This window comes from Petaurus breviceps, unplaced genomic scaffold (genome assembly GCF_028583685.1).
Source record: "Petaurus breviceps papuanus isolate PSGF00001 unplaced genomic scaffold, PetGlider_PUasm1.0 126, whole genome shotgun sequence".
NCBI classification, from domain to species: Eukaryota; Metazoa; Chordata; class Mammalia; order Diprotodontia; family Petauridae; genus Petaurus; species Petaurus breviceps.
In genome coordinates this window covers 39,777,021-39,798,219 of record NW_027185655.1, presented here as the reverse complement: position 1 = coordinate 39,798,219, position 21,199 = coordinate 39,777,021, and the positions used below count along the sequence as shown (strand labels likewise).

General features: G+C 36.7%; 1 long non-coding RNA gene across 4 annotated transcripts in view; it reads left to right on the top strand.

Moving 5' to 3' along the window:
• Positions 1-6,021: 6,021 nt before the first annotated feature.
• The window catches only part of LOC138166782 (uncharacterized), a 19,919-nt gene continuing 4,741 nt past the window's right edge, over positions 6,022-21,199 (top strand). The window contains exons 1-7 of one of the 4 annotated variants that reach the window (XR_011169738.1): positions 6,022-6,282; positions 6,386-6,438; positions 9,323-9,373; positions 12,464-12,559; positions 14,612-14,752; positions 16,410-16,490; positions 17,463-17,613. This is a non-coding gene — a long non-coding RNA (uncharacterized lncRNA). The other 3 variants (XR_011169732.1, XR_011169733.1, XR_011169736.1) reach the window with 3 other exon arrangements.

Genomic DNA, 21,199 nt, shown 5'->3' with positions numbered 1-21,199 from the left:
AGGTTTGCAAAGAACTTTACAAATGTTATCCTCACTAGAACCTTGAGAGATAGAGTCTATTATAATCCCCATTTTACAGAGGAGGAAGAAATGGAAGAAACAAGCATTTGCTAAATGCCCACTATATGCCAGGCAAAATGCTAAGTACTTTGCAAATACTTTCTCATTTTATCCTTATAATATAACCACATAATCTTTGGAGGTAGATACTATTCTTATCTCCATTTTATAGATGAAGTACCTGAAACTTAGAGAGGTTAAATGACCCAGGAATAGTCATACTGCTAGGGAGTATCTAAGTCTGGATATTATACCTTCCTGACTCCAATTCCAGTACTCTATTCACTGTTCCACCTACTATCTCTAATCAATTCTGGGTCTTACTAAAGAGCTCGCCCAAAATATCTGAACTTGGTAGCTCTTACCTCTAGCTGTAAATATGGCTTTAGGAAAACAGTAGTTTGGCTAATTTATGGTGCATAAATTTGATATAATCAATAAATCAACTGGTATTTATTAGATACTTTCTATATTCCAGTTACTGTGTTTTATTCTGGAGATAGAAAAGAAGGTAAACATATTGTTACTTTGTTGTGTGACTCACCAAGGGAGTGAGTTGACTTGTATCTTGAACCCAGATCAATTATGTTGATCTTCACAGAAACCTTTATTATATTAGATTCCAACTCCAGGAACATTCTGGAACCCATCATCTCTTCTCCCTATGTATTCCCTTTGTCCCAGCTATCTCCCAGTCAGACCCATTTCTCCTTGGTGTGATCTTAAGGTCCAAATCCCTTATGAACACAGAGCATGCACAGTCATTGTTTGTTTCTTAACTGAACAACATGGCCCCAGACTTCCTTTGAGTTCATTTGTAGGCAAAATTCTTTAAGTTCCACATATTTCATATAGTCTATTAAAAGTCTTTAGGTGCTCAATGAATCCCATCCCGTAATAATTCCAGTCTTATCACAGTACTTCTAGTCTACCAATTTATTAAAATAAAACCTCACGTTTTCCTTTCTGTAGCCAATCCTTCTTCAATCTTTAACCAAAACTACAATTCTCACCTGCACACCTTCCCAAGGCTCTTCTTTCCTCATTGCCTATTAATACTCTCCTCTAAGTCAATCCATTTTAGTCTCTGATGACTAGTAACCCCTAGAATGATAATACATTAAGGGGTCAGGGAAGTCATGTGATTATCTAAATCACTGTTTTAAGTCAATGATTCCTCAAATCATTAGAAGCATTATTGAACTTGATAAGTGAACTATTAATTATTTAGACTTACCTTGTTAATTTACCTGAGTCTTCCAGCTAGGTTAACACCTTGACCGTGGTGTTTAATCAATGAGCATGCACTTAGCACCTGTTATGCCCTAGGCACCTTGCATACTAACTAATAGCCTCACTCAGTAGGCTGTCTTTTTAATGATATGATAAAATTTTGTCCACATGTATTTTTCATCCACTTGGCTTTTCCTATGTGCATTGCTAGGCTGAATTTTAATGGGTGACCATTGATTTCATTGAGGTGTCCCTGTAGTGTTCTAGGGATTTATGCAATCACAAAACTCTTATTCACAAGTAAAAGCATCTGGAAACCTTTGTAATCCATAGGGAATTCCTTTTCTTTTGCAACCATGTACAGGAACACTTCTTAATACTGATGTTCCTCTTCTGTGATTTTCTACTTTTATCTTTATACTAATACCCAGATATTGGTTGACCAAAGTTATCTCTGGTTTCATCTATTGAGGAATATTACAGGATCTTAATATATGAACAGGAGGCATCTTATTTGAAGAGAGCTGCCAAATCTCCATTGTGCTCCACAGAGTAAAATGTTTTATTTTTGTAATCAACAAACAATAAACAATGTGACATCTTCATGGCATATTAGCAATCCTAACATAACTCAGTCAACTAAGGCACTGTGAAGATGCTCTCTGTTGTGCAAAGTTTCTTGGGAAAGCTGACTAGCTCACTGTCTTGTCATGTTTTAAGCAAGGGTGGACTTAATAGTTGCATAGATTATCCGCGACAAATCTTTATAGAGGTTATTCAATTGGATGTTCCTAGAGGGCAGGGAAAGTCTTTTGTGTTTAGCAGAAGATGTCTGTCACATAGTTGGAGTTTAACCAATGCCTTTTGACTGACAGATGAGAAACGAGACCTATGGGTCAATAGTTGCTATTATCTCAGTCACATTTTAAAATTATATTGTTTCCATTCTTTTGCAAATGGAAGAATCCTTTGGAAGATCCTTTTGGAATATTCCACTCTTTAAGATAAAACTGATTTCTGAGTGCCTTTTAAATAGTATTACTCCTAACAGGAATCTCCATCCTCCCCCCTTTAGTCAGGTTCATCTGTTTTCCACCACTTTACCTTCTTAAGCAACATCAGGTAATGAGGTGGCCTAGTAGAGAGAGTGGTGGCCTTAGAGTCTGATGACTCAGATTTTCATCCCAATACTATCCCACCACCTTGGGGACTTTAGGTTGGTCTGTAGCCTCTTTGGGCTACAGCATCCTTATCTGTGAAATGAAAAGTTGGATGCTCGTTGGCTGACTGACTTATGTGAGGGCCTTCAAGGTCTTTTTAAAATCTAAATATGTGATTCTATGAATCCAGTTGGGATGATTGCATAATTATTGTTGTTGATGAGAAAAGGTTGTTGCAGGAAGAGATCTGTTCGCTTCAGATGTATTTTTGGGTGAAACAATGTGTAATGTGTCTGAAACCTTTCCTTCTTGGTAGAACCTGCCAGAATTTGCACTATATTGGTGAAACTTTTGAGAACCCAGGGTACCCAGGTTTTGGTATAGGACTTTGTGGGCAATGGTATATATTGCTTGTATTCTTTTTGTTATCTTTGGTTTTTATCATCACTATCGTTTCTGAATATATTGCCTCTTTACCACTCTACACAGAAAAACAGCCATTATCACAAAAGATTTAAAAAAATCAATAAACTAATCAATATGTCGCCTGTCTCAGATGATACACATAACATTCCACAATGGTAGTCCTTCAGGTGTTCAAAAAAGGGAGAGGAATTACCCATTACTTTTTACTGTGTAGTCAGGCATGGTGGTACACCCATATTAGCCCTGGTACTAGGAAGGCTGAGTTTGGTAGACCTCTTGAGCTATAGAAGGATATGGGATTGGATTTCCACTCTAAATCTGGTCTCAATATGAGACCTGAGAAATGGGGTTGTTGAAGGAGTGAATCAGTCTAAGTTAGAAAATGGAACAGATCAAAACTTCTGTGATGATCAGAGTGGGCCTGGGCCTGTAGATACCAATATAGAAGAGATGCGTGACACAGACACAGATAAAAATGTAGGTAGGCATAGATAGACATGGGTATAAGTGTAGCTGAAGATACAAGATTACAGATGAAGATTTTCTAGGAAATATTAATGTATTGACTAGTACCAGAATTTTAGAAGTAAAAGAGGGCTTACAGATCGTCTAGCCCCAAACTCTCATTTAATAGAGAAGACAATTGAGTAACAGAGAAATGAGGCGGCTTGCCCCAATTTTTTAAATTTACTTATACCAGCTATGTGGGACATTGGTTGCTTTAATAAGCTATTAAAAAGTAAAGAGTCAATATTGTAACTTCACAGATGGATCTTCATGACAAAGCCTACCTGATTGGGGCTTTACTTTAAGAAAAACTTTCCTCCTTAATTTTTTTTTAAATAAAGAAAGTTAATTTGAAGGTTGTGTATGTTGAATTGATGTAAAGCAGACTCATTTTTCCTATCAGTGTCAACTTATGTAAAGATTTCTGGGCTGCTGCTCTCTGAAGACTATCATGCCTGTTCACAATTATTTCCCTTTCACGAGGAATCTGTTTTTTGTGTTTATTGAAGTGTCCATTTTAAAGAAGAGAAATGTAAGTTTCTTTCTCAGTCACTTATCTACTTCTTACGTAAGCTTCACATTAAGAGTAAATATTGGATTTTAATCAGTCACTTCTTCCAGCTGCTATGCCAAATTCTGACAGAGTTGGAAGTGAATGGGAATCACATATGTACACCTAAGAAAGAAATCTGACCTTTTTATCTCAGGCAGCTCGACTATTCCATAGGAATCATAACAGAGTAGAGAGAAAATATAGAGAATGCTGTTTTATTCACAGATTTGGGGGAAGTACTGATAAATCCTTTAAATAATGAAGCATCATAGCACAGTGAAAGAACACTCACATGGGTTTGAATTCTGGCTCAACTGTTTGCTGTGTGACCTTAGACTTCAGCTTCCTCCTGGACCTCAGTTTCTCATTTATAAAATAATGTGTTTGGACAATATTTCAGATTATAAATCAGAAAAAAATGTTGCTTATTAGACTTTATTTTTGCTTTTTTTTTGAGGGGCTTCAAGTTGTGCAATACCTCCCTGGGACAGTTGCTTTCCAAGCTCTTGATTCTCCTGAATAAGCATTTGACATTTCGCCATTAACTTTTTGCCTGTTTGGCTATCAGGCGTAAATTTCCAGGCACTCAGTTCATTTTGGGCATTTGGTGTTAAGTGACTTGCCTAAAGTCACACCTAGTAAGTGTTAAGTGTGTGAGGTTAGATTTGAACTCCCGGTCCTCCTGACTCCAGGGCTGGTGCTCTATTCACTGCACCACCTAGCCACCCCTCTTATTAGACTAGTAAAGGACCTTCACAGAGTAAGAGGACTGAGAGTTAAAAGGAACCTTAGGAGTTTGCTCTAGTTCACTCATCTTAAAAAAGGGAAACTGTGACTTAGAGAATTAAGATAAATGACTTGTTCAAGAGAGTAATATGCGTAAAATTTGTCTTTGGCATTCTCCTATCACCAGGGTGAATTGGAAAAGTTAGAATTTAAGCCCAATTTTTATGGTTCCTAAGCGACAATTCTTTATAATATGTCTGAAAAGCTATTTCCTTATTATTGTAAATAGATTTTTTACCACTGGCATACTCTTTGATGCTCTCACTCAAATATTCTAGCTGGGCCCTTAGAGACCTGAATTCGTTTTCAAAGTTATCTAGTTATTGTTACCTAATAACACTATTGATAATATTAATGAGAAATATTGCAAAGGGAAAAAAGTTGATCACTGAACACTGTTTAGTGACTTCAAAATAACTATAAGAAACTTAAAAAAAAAACCTGATAGAGGGGCAATAACCTCTCTACTAACTAATGTAGGTGGCTGACACTTTCATGGAAACCATAGTCAAATCTCCCTTTCTCCTTTCTCTACTTCTCCCCACCCCCAGCTTATAGGCCAGGAAATTGAATCCCAGAGAGTGTCTGTCCCAGGCTCACATAGGCAGTAACCTCATAAAGATTTAAACCCACTTGTTTCACCACACCATACTTCCAAACTCTCTCCAAATATCTCTCCGCTAGATCTAGTATTAGTTCCTCTATTAGAAGTCTATTTATTTGGGATTTTGTTCTTTAAGAGGTCTCTTAAAATGTAAGCAACTCAGTGAGTGATAGCAATTCTTGCCTCAGTGAGAGATACCTGCTAAGAATGGAATACAGGGAAACCTACTTTGAACAGTAGGTGGGGGAAGCAATACAAAAGGTGAGATATTCTAAAGAGTTGATGAATCTAGGAAATTCCTACCAGATTCATTCATTTCTTCAAACATAGCATTCTTTTTTTCTCTGCTCCCCATCATGTCCTATTCCTTTCTTTTACTCCCACTCATCACTTCTTCCTGTTTTTCTTCTTCCCTAATCTTCCTCCTCCCACAGTCATTCTTTGCCTGGACTCTTTTCTCCCTTTTGATTCTTGAACTTCCTTTCAGAATACTTCCAGAGGTGGAAGGGGCCCAAAGACAAATTTTGCCTACTTTATAATTTGACTTATGATCAACCCTGCTTGGGGCAAGGGGTAATAGTAAGATTTTTAAGAAGTAATTTCCACTGATGGCTCATGGCTTCAAATGAACCTAAATGATGTTCCAACTCTCCCCAGCCCCCATGCCAAATCCCCAGAAAGCAGTTCTGTTTAAGGTCTTGTGTGGAAAGCAGCATTGCAAAGTCTTTTGTAAAATTTTCTTTTTTCTTAGAAGTTCAAGTTCAGGCATCTCAAGGTTTTACACCTCAGCTTTTAGCTGAGAGCTCAAAAACCAGCTACTTGAAGGCTGTGCAGCTGTAATTCAGCTTCAGGTTTCCAGGGACCAAAGGTCAGTACATTAATCTGTTGAGGATAATTCATAGGAGCTCTTTGGAGAAAGAAGGAGTGAGGAGCTGGTGAGCAGAAAAGGACCAGTAAGTCAAGTGGTTGTTATATTTTTAGTTGGTAATTCAGTCTAGGCTTATCCCATATTGGTTTTCTTTTTTTATAATTATTATTTTTCATCATTCTCATGAGCTGACCTGATGATATTACTGATTGGGAGGACAGTATATTCTGAAGTTGTTGGGGTATGTAATCAATCAAGTATGACACGTTAACTCTGTTTAGTAATAGAAATGTATAACTGTACAAGGATGGTTAGTGTCCTAGAGAAATGAACATTAATTATGGGTAAGAGAACATTTTACAATATATACTATTTACAGATTATGTCTATACATACTTTATGGAGTAAGTGTTAGAAAAATCCTGCAGGCGGTTTTGCAGAAACCAACCATGCCTGGCTCGGACTGAGTTCTATCAGAATTTACAACAAGGGTGGATTATGGTGAAACATAATCTTGAAGTGTGACTTTATTGTAGATCACTTGTTTACTTAGCTTTTGAATTTTCCCACTTCAATTTCATTTCAAAATCTTTAACATAGTCATATGAGAATACATTTCACTCTACTTTTGAATGAAAAAATATATGAAAGTGTAAAGATACAGTAGAATCAGTCTTTGGGTAATAATCTTTTATTTCCCATATTAGTTTCATGACTCTAGAATGCCAGTAGAACCAATGAATTGGCAAAGGAAAAGTCTGGCTCATTTCATGGAAAATGGGGTGGGGGAGAACATTAGAACATAAACTGAGAGTTAGGATGGAACTTAGGGGCCATTTAGTTCAATTGATATCTGAGGTAACTAATTCCAGAAAGGTTAAATATTTAGTCCAAAGTCACATATATATTAAGGGGCAGAGACACAATCATGTGGTGAACTTGGAATCAGGAAGCTGTTGGTCAAATCCTGCTTCTGAGACTTACTAGTTGTGTGACCCTAGGGAAGTCATCTCATCTCATTAAGCCTCATAGAAAATGGGAATGATATGTGTAGTACCCATATGCTTAGAGCCAAATCTTTCATGAGATAATGTATGCAAAATAATTGCACTCTTAAAAGTACACCATTTGACATTGTGGGGTAGTGGATAGAGACTCAAGAAGGTCTGGATTTAAGTTTACCTCTTATACATACTGATTATGTGACCCTGAACAAGTCTGTCAATCTCTCAGTGTCCCCAGACAATTCATCCAGATTTTAAACTGGAGAGCAGATTAGAATTTCCAGTGGTAGACCAAGTTCCTCATTGAGAGATTTCAACACAAATTAAAGGATAGAACAAATACTTTGCAAACGAGGGAGCCCAATAAGCAGTCTTACATAATCAATACATTTGTTGGTCACCAAAATTTTATTTTTATTGCCCTTAAAGTTGCTGTTTCTTGATTTTTATTTTTCTTTCTTCTTTCCCATCATTGTCAGGGGTTAGCGATGGATGATCATTCTTTTGAATGACATATTTATGCTGAGAAAAAGGAGATGAGTTAGCTGTCTGGAGAAGCACATACCATTTTACAGCCACATCTGGAAACTTGAATCTGTGAAAAGCCTCTCCCTGAGATCAATGGGAAAGTTGGGATTTTCTGAGTACAGACTAGGGTGGAGGGAGGCCTCCAAAAGCCCTCAAACCCCAATATTTGTTTTAAATATGTACTTCAATTGACTACTTGTTTGTTTAGTGGGTATCAGAGTTCATATTCTTATGTTTCTCCATGAAAGCTAAAGCCAGATGTGAAGGCAGTCACATATTTTAATGTCTTTATGTTTGAGATTTGATTTTGTCTTTTTCTGTTGCTGGATGGAAAAAGCTGAATCCAGAAAGAAGCAATCAAGACAGTCATTTGATCAAGCACAAAGACACAAAGAATATAGAGCCAGTAGAATGGAAAGATTCATCTGTCTACATGATATCATATATATATATAAATATATACACTCATATAAAGACATCACATTGCAGGACAAGTCAAGAATGCATTTATCATTTTATTTTGTATTTTCATGAATTTAAAACACACACTCATTAGTTACCAATTATGGGTTTGGTGCTGCCATTCTCAGTCAAGAACTCTCTGTTCATTGGTTGCAGAATACTGTGATTTGAATTTAAAAATGAACTTAGCATAGGAATTCAAATTACTGATAAATTATGTTACCTGAGTGACTGTGGCCAAGTTAGTTAATATCTGTGGACCTCAATTTCCTCACCTATAAAATGATCAATTTGTAGAAGATGAACTATTCCCTGGATTTATTTTCACTAGCTGTCCTTCATGGAATTATCTCCCTTTTAATTTCTGCCTACTGGTTTCGCTCACTTCCTTCATGAATCAACCAAAGCTCCATATTCTGCAATTAGTCTTTTATAATTACCTTTAATGATAGTTCCTTCCCTATTATAGATTATCTTCATTTTATCTTGTTGCACCTAATCTTTTATGTGTTGTCTCTCCCATTAGAGTGTGGATTCTCTGAGGGCAGGCACACATTTATGTTTTTCTGTGAATCCGTAATGCTTACTATAATGTTTGGCCTATTTTTCTCTTGTTGTTCAGTCATTTCAATCATATCTGACTCTTCATGATCTTATTTGGGTCTTTCTTGGCAAAGATACTGGGTTGGTTTGTCATTTCTTTGTCCAGATAATTTTTATATAAAAGAAACTGAGGCAAACATGGTTAGGTGGTTTACCCAGTATCACACAGCTATGGAGTGTCTGAGGACAGATTTGAACACAAGAAGATGAATCTTACTGACTTCAGTCCCAGAACTCTATCTACTGCTCCACTTAGCTACCCATATTAGGGTACCTAGTAGGTCCTTATTAAATGCTTATTGACTTAATTTATGATCCTATTCTCAGTGATCAATTAAAATCTTAAATACATGTATTCCAATAGGAAAACAATTCCAAGATACTGCACATTTTAGCTATATTAAGGAAAGAGGAGGATCAAAAAAATGGATAAGATTTTTTATATGGACAAGATAAAGATCAATACAAAATAGAGAAGATTGAGCTATTTAATTTTTGTTTCTGTTTACTGTCTTTTTTTTTCTTTAGAAACTTTCCTTTTTGCTGAACATGACAGAAAAAAAGTCACCAAGCCATTTGGTAAGTAGGGAGACTGTAAGCATGCCCTCAACTTCCTTTGATGAACTCAAGTCTCCTGGCCCAGATGAACTATGCTCTTGGTCCAGAAAAACTGGTCAATGAGATTGCTGAACATCTACCAGTGATGAAAGAGAACAGAAGCACCATAGGACAAAACCAGGGTTAGAAAGAAAGAAGAAGAAAGGAAGAGAGAAAGAAAAAAGGAACAATTTTCAAAGAAGAAACCAATGAATTTCACTTAAATTCCTGAGAAAATTCTGGAATAGATCATTAAAGAGATTGTTCATGAGTATCTGGGGAAGGAAAAAAGTGATTATGAAGAACTGACAAGGCTTCATCAAGAATAATTCATGCAATATTAACATTAGTTCCTTTTCTGATGGAAATGCTCTAATAGCAGAGCAAGGGAAGACTGTAGATATTGTTTAGTTACATAAAGAAAGCATTTATTTAGCACTTCCTATGTCCTTTGCCCTGTTCTAAGCTCTAGGGAAACAAATATAAATATACAAGACCCTTCTTGTTCTCAAGCAGTTGACATTCTAATGGGGAAGACAAAACATAAAGGAGAGTTTGAAAGAGAGAAGAGAGTAGGAAAAGAGAGGTAAGAGGCTAAGCAAGAAGTGTCTTGGGAGCCTGGTTCTGGGCAAGATGACGTGAAAGTTCATCTACAGTGAGGCTATGGTTGTTCCAGGGAGTGAGTCCAAAGTTCCTGTGGATAGGTCAAGGGAATAATGACTGGAGTGGAGGTGTGTAGTAGTGTGGAGATGGCTGAGAAGTGTTTGCCTAGACTTTTGGAAGGTATTTTAGAAAGGTATGCTATCTATTCTTGTAAAGAAAATGGAGATATAGACTGGACAATTGTAACAATTAGATGGATTTAGATCTGGTTGAATGGTCTGAACTGAAGATTAGTTGTTCAATGTCAGCACTGAAGAATATCTCCATCACAATAAGCCAAGGATCTGTGCCTGATGTCATTTGAGATGTTTATCAATGTCTTATGTAAAAGCCTAGATGTCCTGCACCAAATTTGCAGATGATATAAAGTTGAGAGGGATAGCAAACAAACTGAATGACAGGATTAGAATTTTTTTTAAGTGTTGGAAAGCTAGTGGACTGGGCTGAATCTAACATGGTAACATTCAATAGGGACAAATGTGAAATATTGGACAGGTTCACAAGTACAGGATGGGGCAGTAGAGTTAAATTTGTCTGAAAACAAGATCCAGGGATAGAAAACTATGAGTTTAATATGACCAAGCAGTGTGATATAGCAATATCCCATCCCCTAAAACTAATGAGATCCTAGGCTGCATTAAGCAGGAATTAATATGTAATTGTTCTTCTGTACTTTGGCTTGCTCCAAACACATTTGGAATATTATCTGGGAATCATAGTGTAAGAGAAAAATATTGGTAAGCTGGAGAGGGACCAGAGAATGGCTACCAGGATGGCAAAGGGCCCTGAGTCCATGCCATATAAAGAAAAGTTTATAGAACTGGAAATGTTTACAACAGAGAACATTTTGGGTAACCATACTGTAACTGTCACCTGGAAGAGAATTGAGACTTACTTTGTCAAAACTGAAAGCACACCCAGGAGGAATAGGGAGAAATTACAAAAGTCAAATTCAATAGTGATATGAGAAAGAGGCGGCCAGGTGGCTCAGTGAGTAAGAGCACTGGCTCCAGTGTCGGGATGACCTGGATCAAATCCGGGCTCAGATACTCAGCACCACACCCGGAAATAACTGGCCGTGTAACCTTGAGCAAGTTACTTAACCCTGGTTGCTTAAAAAAAAAAATAGTGATATGAGAAAAGAAAAAAAAACTCCTCAGAATTAGAGATACCCAAAAGGGGAATGGTTACCTTAGAAGGTGGCAGGTTATCCCTCTATAGACTTATTTTGCGTCTCTAACAGCCTGAGTGACTACTTGCTGCACATGTTATAGTGGGAGTTCTTCTTGAGATATTATTTGGACTAGATGAATACTCTTCAATCCAGTGACTTTGGCATCGTGGTTGTTCTATGAACAAGACACTCCATCTCTTGGCTCCACCTTATTTTCTCTGGCTGTCCTCCAGGTCTGGAAAGCTTTCTCTCTTCCTCTGTTAACACTGAACTCCCTGGTTTCCTTTAAATTGCAAATAAAATCTCACCTTCTTCAGAGAAACTTTTCTATTCCCTCTTAATTCAAGTGCCTTCCCTCTTTTAATTATTTTCTATTTATCTTATACATCTCTTGCTTTCTATATATTTGTTTGCATGTTGTCTTCTTGCCCATTAGATTGTAAGCTCATTGAGGGTAGGAGCTGGTTTTTTTTGCCTCTTTTTGTATCCCCAAGTGCTTAACAAAGTGCCTGATACATAGTAGGCACTTAATAAGTGTTTATTAATTGATGCTGTAGTCCCTTCCAACTATAAAGTCTTAAATTTGGGGATTTTCTGTTTTTGATTTTTCATTATTATAGTTTTGGCTATGAGTCTATGTTTATAGAGTAAGAGCAAAGGTTGGAAAATCAATTGGAAAGACCACAATAGACAAGTCACTTGCTCTATTCAATAGACTTGTCTATCCACTTTAAAATAAAAGTAGATTGGTTAGATCTGTGATAATGTACAGAGTGTCTGCATGAAAAATATGAATACGGTACACAATTTCCCATGACAGCTGTTTTATTTTATTTATTCCTTTTTCAGTTTGACGTTCCAAAGCAAAAACAAACAAAGCATGCAAAGGCAGATGGCTACTATGTATTTTGCAGCATATTTCCAAACATTCACAATCCATGACATCTAGCATAAGCTGGAAAGACTGCCCAGAACGTTGTTTTTACTTGATTTACAACATACAACCAAATGTAAATAATGAATGCAGAGAATGTATGGCTGGGCCTATAGGGGCCATTTGCTGAGTATGTTTGCCAACTTCTGTCCTTAGACGAATGTCTTATTGAAATGGAATTTGCTTGCCACGCTCACACCCAGTTATTTGCTTGCAGCATGAGTTTTGACCTCAAGCAGGTCTAAACAACTTCTAAATCCCTTCTTATTCCCTCATAAAAGCAACCATCATTTAATTTCAGAGATATGGAGAGATTTGATGAGCCTAGATTTTCTGCCTATCTTAAATCAGCACCAACATCTGACATCTGAATGTCATGGACATCAGTAGGAATTGCGTGAGTATTTGAGGATGGAATCTGGTCCATTGAGTTCAAACAAATGCTTGCTTCAAAGCCACTTTAGTGACCCAAACTGCACATGATAGAATGCATGGTTTTTCTAGGGTAGTTGTGGAGACTGTTGACACATTTGGCCTTTTTTGTAGGCAATTTGCCATCATTTCCTAGCTTTGATGTTCAAAGTTCCTTATTGGTCTGCTGGAAAATTTGGAGAGCCTGAAAATCAAGTTAGGGTTGAAATGACAGTTCTTCATGGTAGACATAATATCAAAGCTAAGCTGGAGATATACAGTTAACATTTTGGCAAATGTGCACCTGTTATAAATTAGTTCAGCCATTCTAGATACATGAGCATGTGAATATTTACTTTCTATTATATGTAATGTATATAATTAGACTACATAAATATATATGTACATAGATGACATAAAAGATCTATAATTGATCAGCTCTATTATAAAATATATCTGCCAGGTATATATTCTGAATCTCTATATTGCCAAAATGTAGTACAGCTATTACATTTTGCTATTTAGAATTTGATCATCTTCTATAAGCTTATGAATAGCCACTTCACAATGACAAAATAGATGTCTATATTACATCTATATGTTATATATAGATGTAATATATATAAACATCTGTATATTATATAATTATATATAATATTATGTGGGTGTATGCTTTGCAATTTAGAGTTGAAAAATAAAATCGCCAACCTTCTCACAAAAATAAAGGGAACTAAGTGCTTGGTTATTAGGTGCCAGTTTCAGGATACTGATGAGGTATTGTTTTTTTTTTTTGCTTTTCTTGGAGGGTAATATGGGGGTAAGTGACTTGCCCAAGGTCACACGGCTAGTTTTTGTGTTAAGTGTCTGAGGCCAGATTTGAACTATGGTCCGCCGGTGCTCTATTCACTGCACCATCTAGATGCCCCCTGACAATGTTTCAAAACAGCATTTTAGTATTTTTGAAACACTTTTTAATTATTTATATAATTTGCCACAATATGTATATACACATAAAGAGTATGCAAGGGTCACTAATGTATTAGAGAAGACTTTATATTACAATAATAGTGGGAATTTTCTCAAGTTAACCTTTGATTCTTTTTTTCACCCCAGAGATCAGAGAATCTTAAATCATAGGATCACAGTGGTCATCTATTCTAACATCCTTGATTTTATAGATGGGAAACTAAGGCCCCCAAAAGTTAAATGATTTGTAAAGGTTGCACAACTTGTAAGTAGAAAAATGGGCATTTAATTTCAAGTCCATTATTCTTTTCATTTTTCTGTGCTATTTTTTCCATTTGTTTTCTTTTTCTTCTCTTTTAGAAAATAGGATAAGATCTATCTTTTAAATTTTAGAATATTTTTTTCATTTCTATATTGCATGTGTTTATACACACATCTATACACATATATACATATATGTAGTTTTGAGAATATTAATGTTAAATTATTTGAGGTAACACAAATTTATGTTTGAAATGACCTAACTAGTCATTAAATAGTCAATAATCATAGCTCCTTTAGGTCCCATCAATTACTTAAAGAGCAAATCTGGCTTTTGTTCCAGTTTTTATATGCGTTATTTTCATTTTCAGGAAAAAAAGAAAATAAATACAACAAACTATCACCCAGAATAAAAAAATAGAAATTTACTGAAGGAGATCAAGGGAATAAGGAGGCAAGAAGACAAAGGTTTCTTTGACAATGCTTGCAGTAATCTTTCTTAACATCACTTTGACTCTGTCTCTTAGGAAATGGGACTGTATTTAAAAACCAGAGAGACAGAATTTTCCACAAAGGTCAGAAAATCATTAGTCTTCTAATATGTCCCTTACATATAATGTAAAAATGGTAGAAAGGCCATTCTAGTAACCTCAGCGAGAGCAAAGATCTACTTCAACTATTATATCCACTTGGGCCCTGCTCACAGCTCAGAAAAATAGTCTCAGGGCCCCAAAGGCCAAGGAGACAACTAATGCCAAGTTGATTTCTGCTAATTCCACATTAATGAAGCTTCTTTTTTACCTACCTTCAGCACAGAGAAGAACAAAAGAAGATCTTTGCACACAGAAACCTTGCAGAGCTATGAATGTACTTGGAGGACCTCCAATACCCTCACTCTGCCTTCAGTGTGGGCCTTAATTGAGTTTCAGCGTGTTCACTGGAATTCAGAGAGGTAGTAATCAGCCTTCTTTTTAAATCTGGCAAGTAATGCAAGTACTTGTTTGTTAATCTCTTTCTTTCCCACATACTACCCACTTTAATTTGATGACTTGTAGGTTTTCTTTCAAGGGGTTAAAATTTTCTTTAATTACCCTGTAAAATTAATTGCTTCTATGTCACTGCACTAATAAACACATATTGGTAATCCCGTCACCATCAAGGCAATTTATTAAAGCTTATTTATGATTAAAATAAACACATCAGCAAACATAAAGCTATCAGCTAGCACGTTGCCCGAACACGGTCAGGTCATGCCTATACTTGAGCTAATGCAGTGGCCTTTTGCAGTGATTGATTTGGGCCATTAACTACAAACCAAAGTTGGTTTCAGTTCATCCATCTTCCACTAGCCCAGGCAAAAATGTTATTCCAAATAAACATTGTGTCTGAGTCTTTTTTTGGCAAAAGGAAGACTATGAAACCTATTGGCCTATCACATGCTTACTTCTTCATCTGATGTGACAGGAGCATTGTACTCCCAAGTGGGTTAACCAAAGCTCCTAAGTTTGATATGTCAACACTCCTGGCATATATAACAACTACAGGGCAAGAAAGATCCATCCCCTACTGGATAATTAACTTTCTCTCTTTGGACAGCTCCAGTGACTCCTAAGAATAGCCCAAGAGGGTAAGCTAAGAATGCCAGGCACACATTTTATTTTTTAATCTGAAAATATGAAACACTTGCATGTGTGTGTTTCATGACTACATATTTTATTTGCAAAATCTCGAAGAGTTGACATTTACAAGATACAATAGAAAAGATATGATCCTTTTGGCAGCCAGTTCCTGACAGGGCAAATTGGTATACTGGGCTTTGAGTCGGTGAACTTTGAGTCAGATTTAAGCCTGAATCTAAGCTCTCCTAGTAATTAGCTGTATGGCTTTGATCAAGACATTTGACCTCTCTGAGCTTTGGTCTTCTCTGTTAAATTAAAAAAAAAGATGATCCCAAGCAGGTTTCTTCCAAATGTTACTTTCTATTTTATAACTCTATGACTCTTGCCCCACTTCCAAGCCCTTCCATTCTGTGCACCAATTCTTAATGACTGTATAGAGTTTTTTTTTTTTTAATCTGATTTCGCTTTTTTCCCCTCAATATTTTCTTGATCCTTTTTTTTCTCTGACACCCTTCATCCATTAGACACTTAAGTAAAACAAACTGACATTGACTTCAACTGATGGCATATGCCCCAAATCCACACCTACCCTCTAATAAGACAAGGAAATTATGTGTTTATTCATCAGTGTAACTAGAACTAAAATAAGACATTATTTATATTCTGAATTCTGATGGCTTTTTAACTTTTATTAAATTTTCTTTTTTATTGAGGTTAGTCATCAGTAAAAACAAATATTTCAATATGAAAATGAAGAAGAAAGGGGATTATATGAGAAATGGAACTTCTGCTATAGTTATTTAAAGATATTTGCATACATACATAAATATTTATGCATATATATGTATATACATACACATATAGAATGTTCCCAAAGTCTCAGTGCTATTTCATGCTATGAAAAGTTAAACAGCAACAAATCATTCAATTCTCTTTTTTTTTTTCACTTCTTATGTGTTATGCACTTTATTAAACTCTGGGGATACAAAGAAGGACCTAACCTCAAGTAGACTGCATTCTAACGAAGGAGACAATATGAAATATACTATGCATACAGTGGACATATACAGGGTAAGTGGAGGTAATCTCTGATGAAAAACCCCTCTTTGCCAAAATGTTTATATCATCAAATTCTGATGCTTTCATGCTGGTTTTATTTATACTATTATAATCATTGTATACATTGTGTTTCTAGCTCATCTGCTAACTTTGCATCCATTCATATAAATCTTCCCAAGTTTATCTGATTTCCCAATACTCATAATTTTCAATGGTATAATATATACCTCTATATTTGTATATCACAGTTTGTTTAGCCCACTGAAGTGAACAACTGACAGGCTCTCACTCTACTCCTGGTTTTTCAGTTTTGTTTTTTGCCACTACAGAAAGCACTCTTCTGAATATTTTAGTATATATGAAACTTCTTTTTTGACTGTGATCACTTTGGGACATATGTCACAGTAGAAAGATCATTGGGTCATAGTGTACAAAGAGTTTTCTCTCACGGTTCAAACTCACAATAACAATTCACAGCTCCAACACCAATGGGTTATCATGACTGATAGTCATGCCTGACTTCATGAAGACTGCTATTGGGAATAAGAGATTTCTTCATTCTGTATCCCATAGCAACCATCAGTGCAATCTGAGGATGATTTGGAATCATCTTAATGGGAAGAGTGTCCAAGAAAACACACTGCTGCCATTTTCTCCTAGGCTCACTGCTCTGTTCTATGCTGTGCCATAAGGCATTAAGGGCCTTCCAATAGAATCTGCTTCCATGCTTTTGCCAAAATTAAAAAAAAAATGATACAAAGAGTGATTTAGTGTGAACCGAGAAGCCACCCCATACAGTGTAGGTCCATTGAATTGATTAGGATTGAGGCTATCTTTAGACCAAACATGTCCTGGGGAGTCCACATGCTTTGACTGGGTTATATTCCCTCCCTTTTGTCTTTCAAATGAGCTTTCTTGTGGTCCACATTATCACCTAAGGGAGTAACATAGCATTCTCTGTCTTTTCCACTTTAATCCTAACAGTGGGGCCTCAGCTTTTCACAGGAAGATGGAGCCAGCCTTCAAGGTTAGCCAGGCAGCTATGAATTAGACTTCCTCTGTGAAGATTAACCTGTTGTTCACCTCATGTATTCCAATGAGGACAAAACCAATAAAGCAGAGTTTTTTGTTTTGTTTTTTTTGTCATGTACCCCTTTGGTAAAACCTATGGACAACTTTTAAAAATAATGCTTCATTGCCCACATTCATAGTTGAAAGAAGTGTCAAATTTCAAATAGAAATTAGTGGGAAAAATAGATGGTAAGTTTTTTTCTTCCTCCAAGTTAATGGACCCTCAGAAATCTATCTATAATCCCCTCTCCCCCCATCCCTTATGGACTCCTGGTTAAAGAAACCCTGCAATACAGTTTCTTGTTTTCTTCAAAAATACTCATGCAATCTGCCACATACCCCCTTTCCCCAAAGTGAGATGTGATAAAAAAAAAATCTCCTGGTTTTTTATAAGTGTGAGAGCTGAAAAAGTAGCAGATTCTACTTGTGATAATTTAGTGAAAAATTAGACAGAAGACAATAATGACTAGCTGTGAGTTCTGGAAGTGGCAAGTCATGCAACATGTCTACTTGCTTACATCAAGAGAAGATTCTGAAATGTAGACCATAGAGCCTTATTTTCTAAAACCTCTCCTTCTGCTTCCAAGCCATTCTTTTATCTTAGACCATGGGCTCTTAACTGTGCATGTGTGTGTTTGTGTGTGTGTGTGTGTGTGTATGTGTGTTTGTGTGATGGACCCCTTCAACAGTCTGGTGAAACCCATGCATCCTTTCTTATCTTCAACTTAGTTCAAATCTATCCATGATGCTTTTATTAAAGATGTACTTTATATAAGACATTACACTAGTCATTGGAAATACAATGACAAAGATGAAAAGCAGTCTTTGTACTCAAGGAACTTAGATTCTATTGAGGAATAAAACATGCACACACAGAGAAAAGTAAACATGTGATAATTTGAGGAGATATTGAAGACAAGCAAGGAGGAGGGATCAAGAAACTAAAGATTCTGAAGCAGAAGCATGAAGGGAAAGAAGAAACAGGAGATGTCTGGACTATGGCAAACCTGGAGGAGAGTAATATGAAATTAGTCCAGAAATGTAGGTGGGTGTGAGATCGTTGCTTCACAATATTATCATATATGATGGTGAAAAGGAAAATATACCTGTCATTAATCATTAATAACAAATATCTATCTCTCTATATAGGTTTATCTATAGGATGAATATCATACAGTGGGAAAAGTCTTGGATTTAAAATCAGAAGCCCTGGTTCAAATCCTGGATATGCTATGTATAACCTTGGACTTGACCTCTTAACTTCTTTGAATCTCACTTTTCTCAAATACTAAATGAAGGTATCGGATAAGATAGGCTTGGAGATGTTTTCCATGTTCAAATCTATAATCCCCATGTGATAGTTTTAGGGGATAGTACAGTGAAATGAAGGTCCTTTACAAATGGGGGAGACTTAGGCAGGAAGAAAGGAGTAAGTAAAGAAATATATATATATATAAAATATGCATATTGTACATATATATGAGAGAGAGAGAAGAGAGAGAAGAGAGAGAGAGAGAGAGAGAGAAGGGGCATACTCTTGTGGGAGAGGGAAGGGAATGGGATAAAGGGCATAAGTAGAGCAGTTGACCCTGGAAAAGAAGAGGGCTAAGTTATTCTATGAACCCAGAGTAAAGGAGTGTGGGAGATACATTAGAGAAGCTTGATCATAGAACTAGGTAAAGGAAAGAGCCCAAGATGGAAGTAAATAAGGGTCAACTACTAAGTAAGGGTGTTGCGATGCTACTTCGGGTTTGAAGAAAAAGAGCAAGTTTTAGAACACTCTTATGTAGAGTGTGATATTCAATCAGTGATGAATAAATTAACTGCTTTATAGTAGCAAAAGTCCTGTTGACATTAGGTAACATGAATTTGTTGTGAATGGTGGCAAGACAGTTTCCTAACTCTATTGAGGATTATGCAAGAAGTCTGAGATACAGAAGGCAGTGGTCCAGCATTGAGGATCATCAAAGCATGAATGGTGGAAGGACAAGGTGTCGAGTGACAGCACATAACTGAAATGGTTAATTATAGATTTGAGACTATGAAGGGTAAAATAGGGACAATGGACTAGGAAAACAGAGTGGGGTAGAGGGGATGGAATTCGAAATAATGAAGAGTAGAGTTAAGAATCATGAAATTGTGAGAGATGGAAGGATAAGAGATTATTTTCAGTGAGATTTCAGAGTTGAGAAAATGGAACAGTTTTAAGTCATACTGAGATCTATGGTGACTGAGGAAGAGGAGAGTTCTAAGTTATGGGTGTTGAAAGTAAGGCCAAGGCATTTGAGCATCACATTCCTAATGATTAGGGAAAGGGTTAGATCAGAGAGAGGACTTTGATCTGGGTGCTGATCTCCTTTAGAAATGAGGAAGATTGTTACCATCCTCATGAGATTGGTAGATGACAACCAATCTGAACAGAGTGATATAGAGGGAGGAGAGGTTTCTGACATAGGGTAGCAGAGGGAATGTTGGGAAGAAGGGGGTAACCCTGTGTTATATCAACAGCATAGACCTAAGAGTTAGAGGCTTTAAATCTCATCGCACATACCACAAATGTGACCCTAGGCAAGTCACTTAATAAGCTCTCTGTTCTTTAGTTTCTCCCTCTGAAAAATGAGATAATTCTTTATATTGTCAGTGCTTAGGCTTCCACAACTCTTTCTACAGCCTCCTCACCATGGCCCTTCTGCTTCACTCCATGAAAAACTTGAATTTTATTCCCTTGTTCCCCTTAATCTGATGTGTAAACATTTTACCTTTTCATGGTGTAGTCCAGGCTTCCTTACCACTTCATGTAGTCTCCTTCCATGCTCCTCACTTTCTAGCACCCTTTTGTCTTCCCCCACTATAATTTCTAATTGCATGCCTAAGACATCTCAAACTCAACATGTCTAAAACTAAATATATTGTTTTTCCTTTACAACACTCACCTCTTCCTAACCTCCTTATTACTATTGAGATAACCATCTTTCTGCTTACTCAGGCTTACTACCTCTCATTCTCATCTCCTCATTGTTTCTCATTCCCCCATATTCAATATGTTGTCCATTCTACCCTTCTTTCCTCTGACATGACTACTACCCTGGTGAATCACCTTCTGCTTGGATCATTGCATTAACAACTGGTGGGTCTGCCTGCCTCAAGTCTCTCCCCACTTCAGCCTTTCCACCCTAGACTCAGCTTTCAAACATTTCCTCCTGAATTTCAGGTTTCATCACCCTCCTCTATCTGACTTTAGTAAGTTCCAGTGACTCCCTATTGGTAATAGGATCTAACATAAAGTCCTCTGTTTGACTTTTAAAGTCCTTCATAATCTTGCCCCTTCTGCCTTTTCATTCTTGTTACAGCCAAGGATTCTCCACTTACTCTGCTATCCAGTGACAATGACCTCCTTGAACGTAGCAATCCATTTCCTGTATCCTTTCATTTTTATTTACTATTCTCTATTCCTGGAACTCACTCCTTTCTCAACTCCACCTCCTAGTTTCCCTGACTTCCTTCAGTTCCTGGCTGAAATCTCACCTTCTGAAAGAAGCCTTACCTGATCCCTTTCAATCCTAATGACTCCCCTTTGACTTATTTCCAATTTATCATCTGTCCATCTATCTATCTATCTATCTATCTATCTATCTATCTATCTATCTATC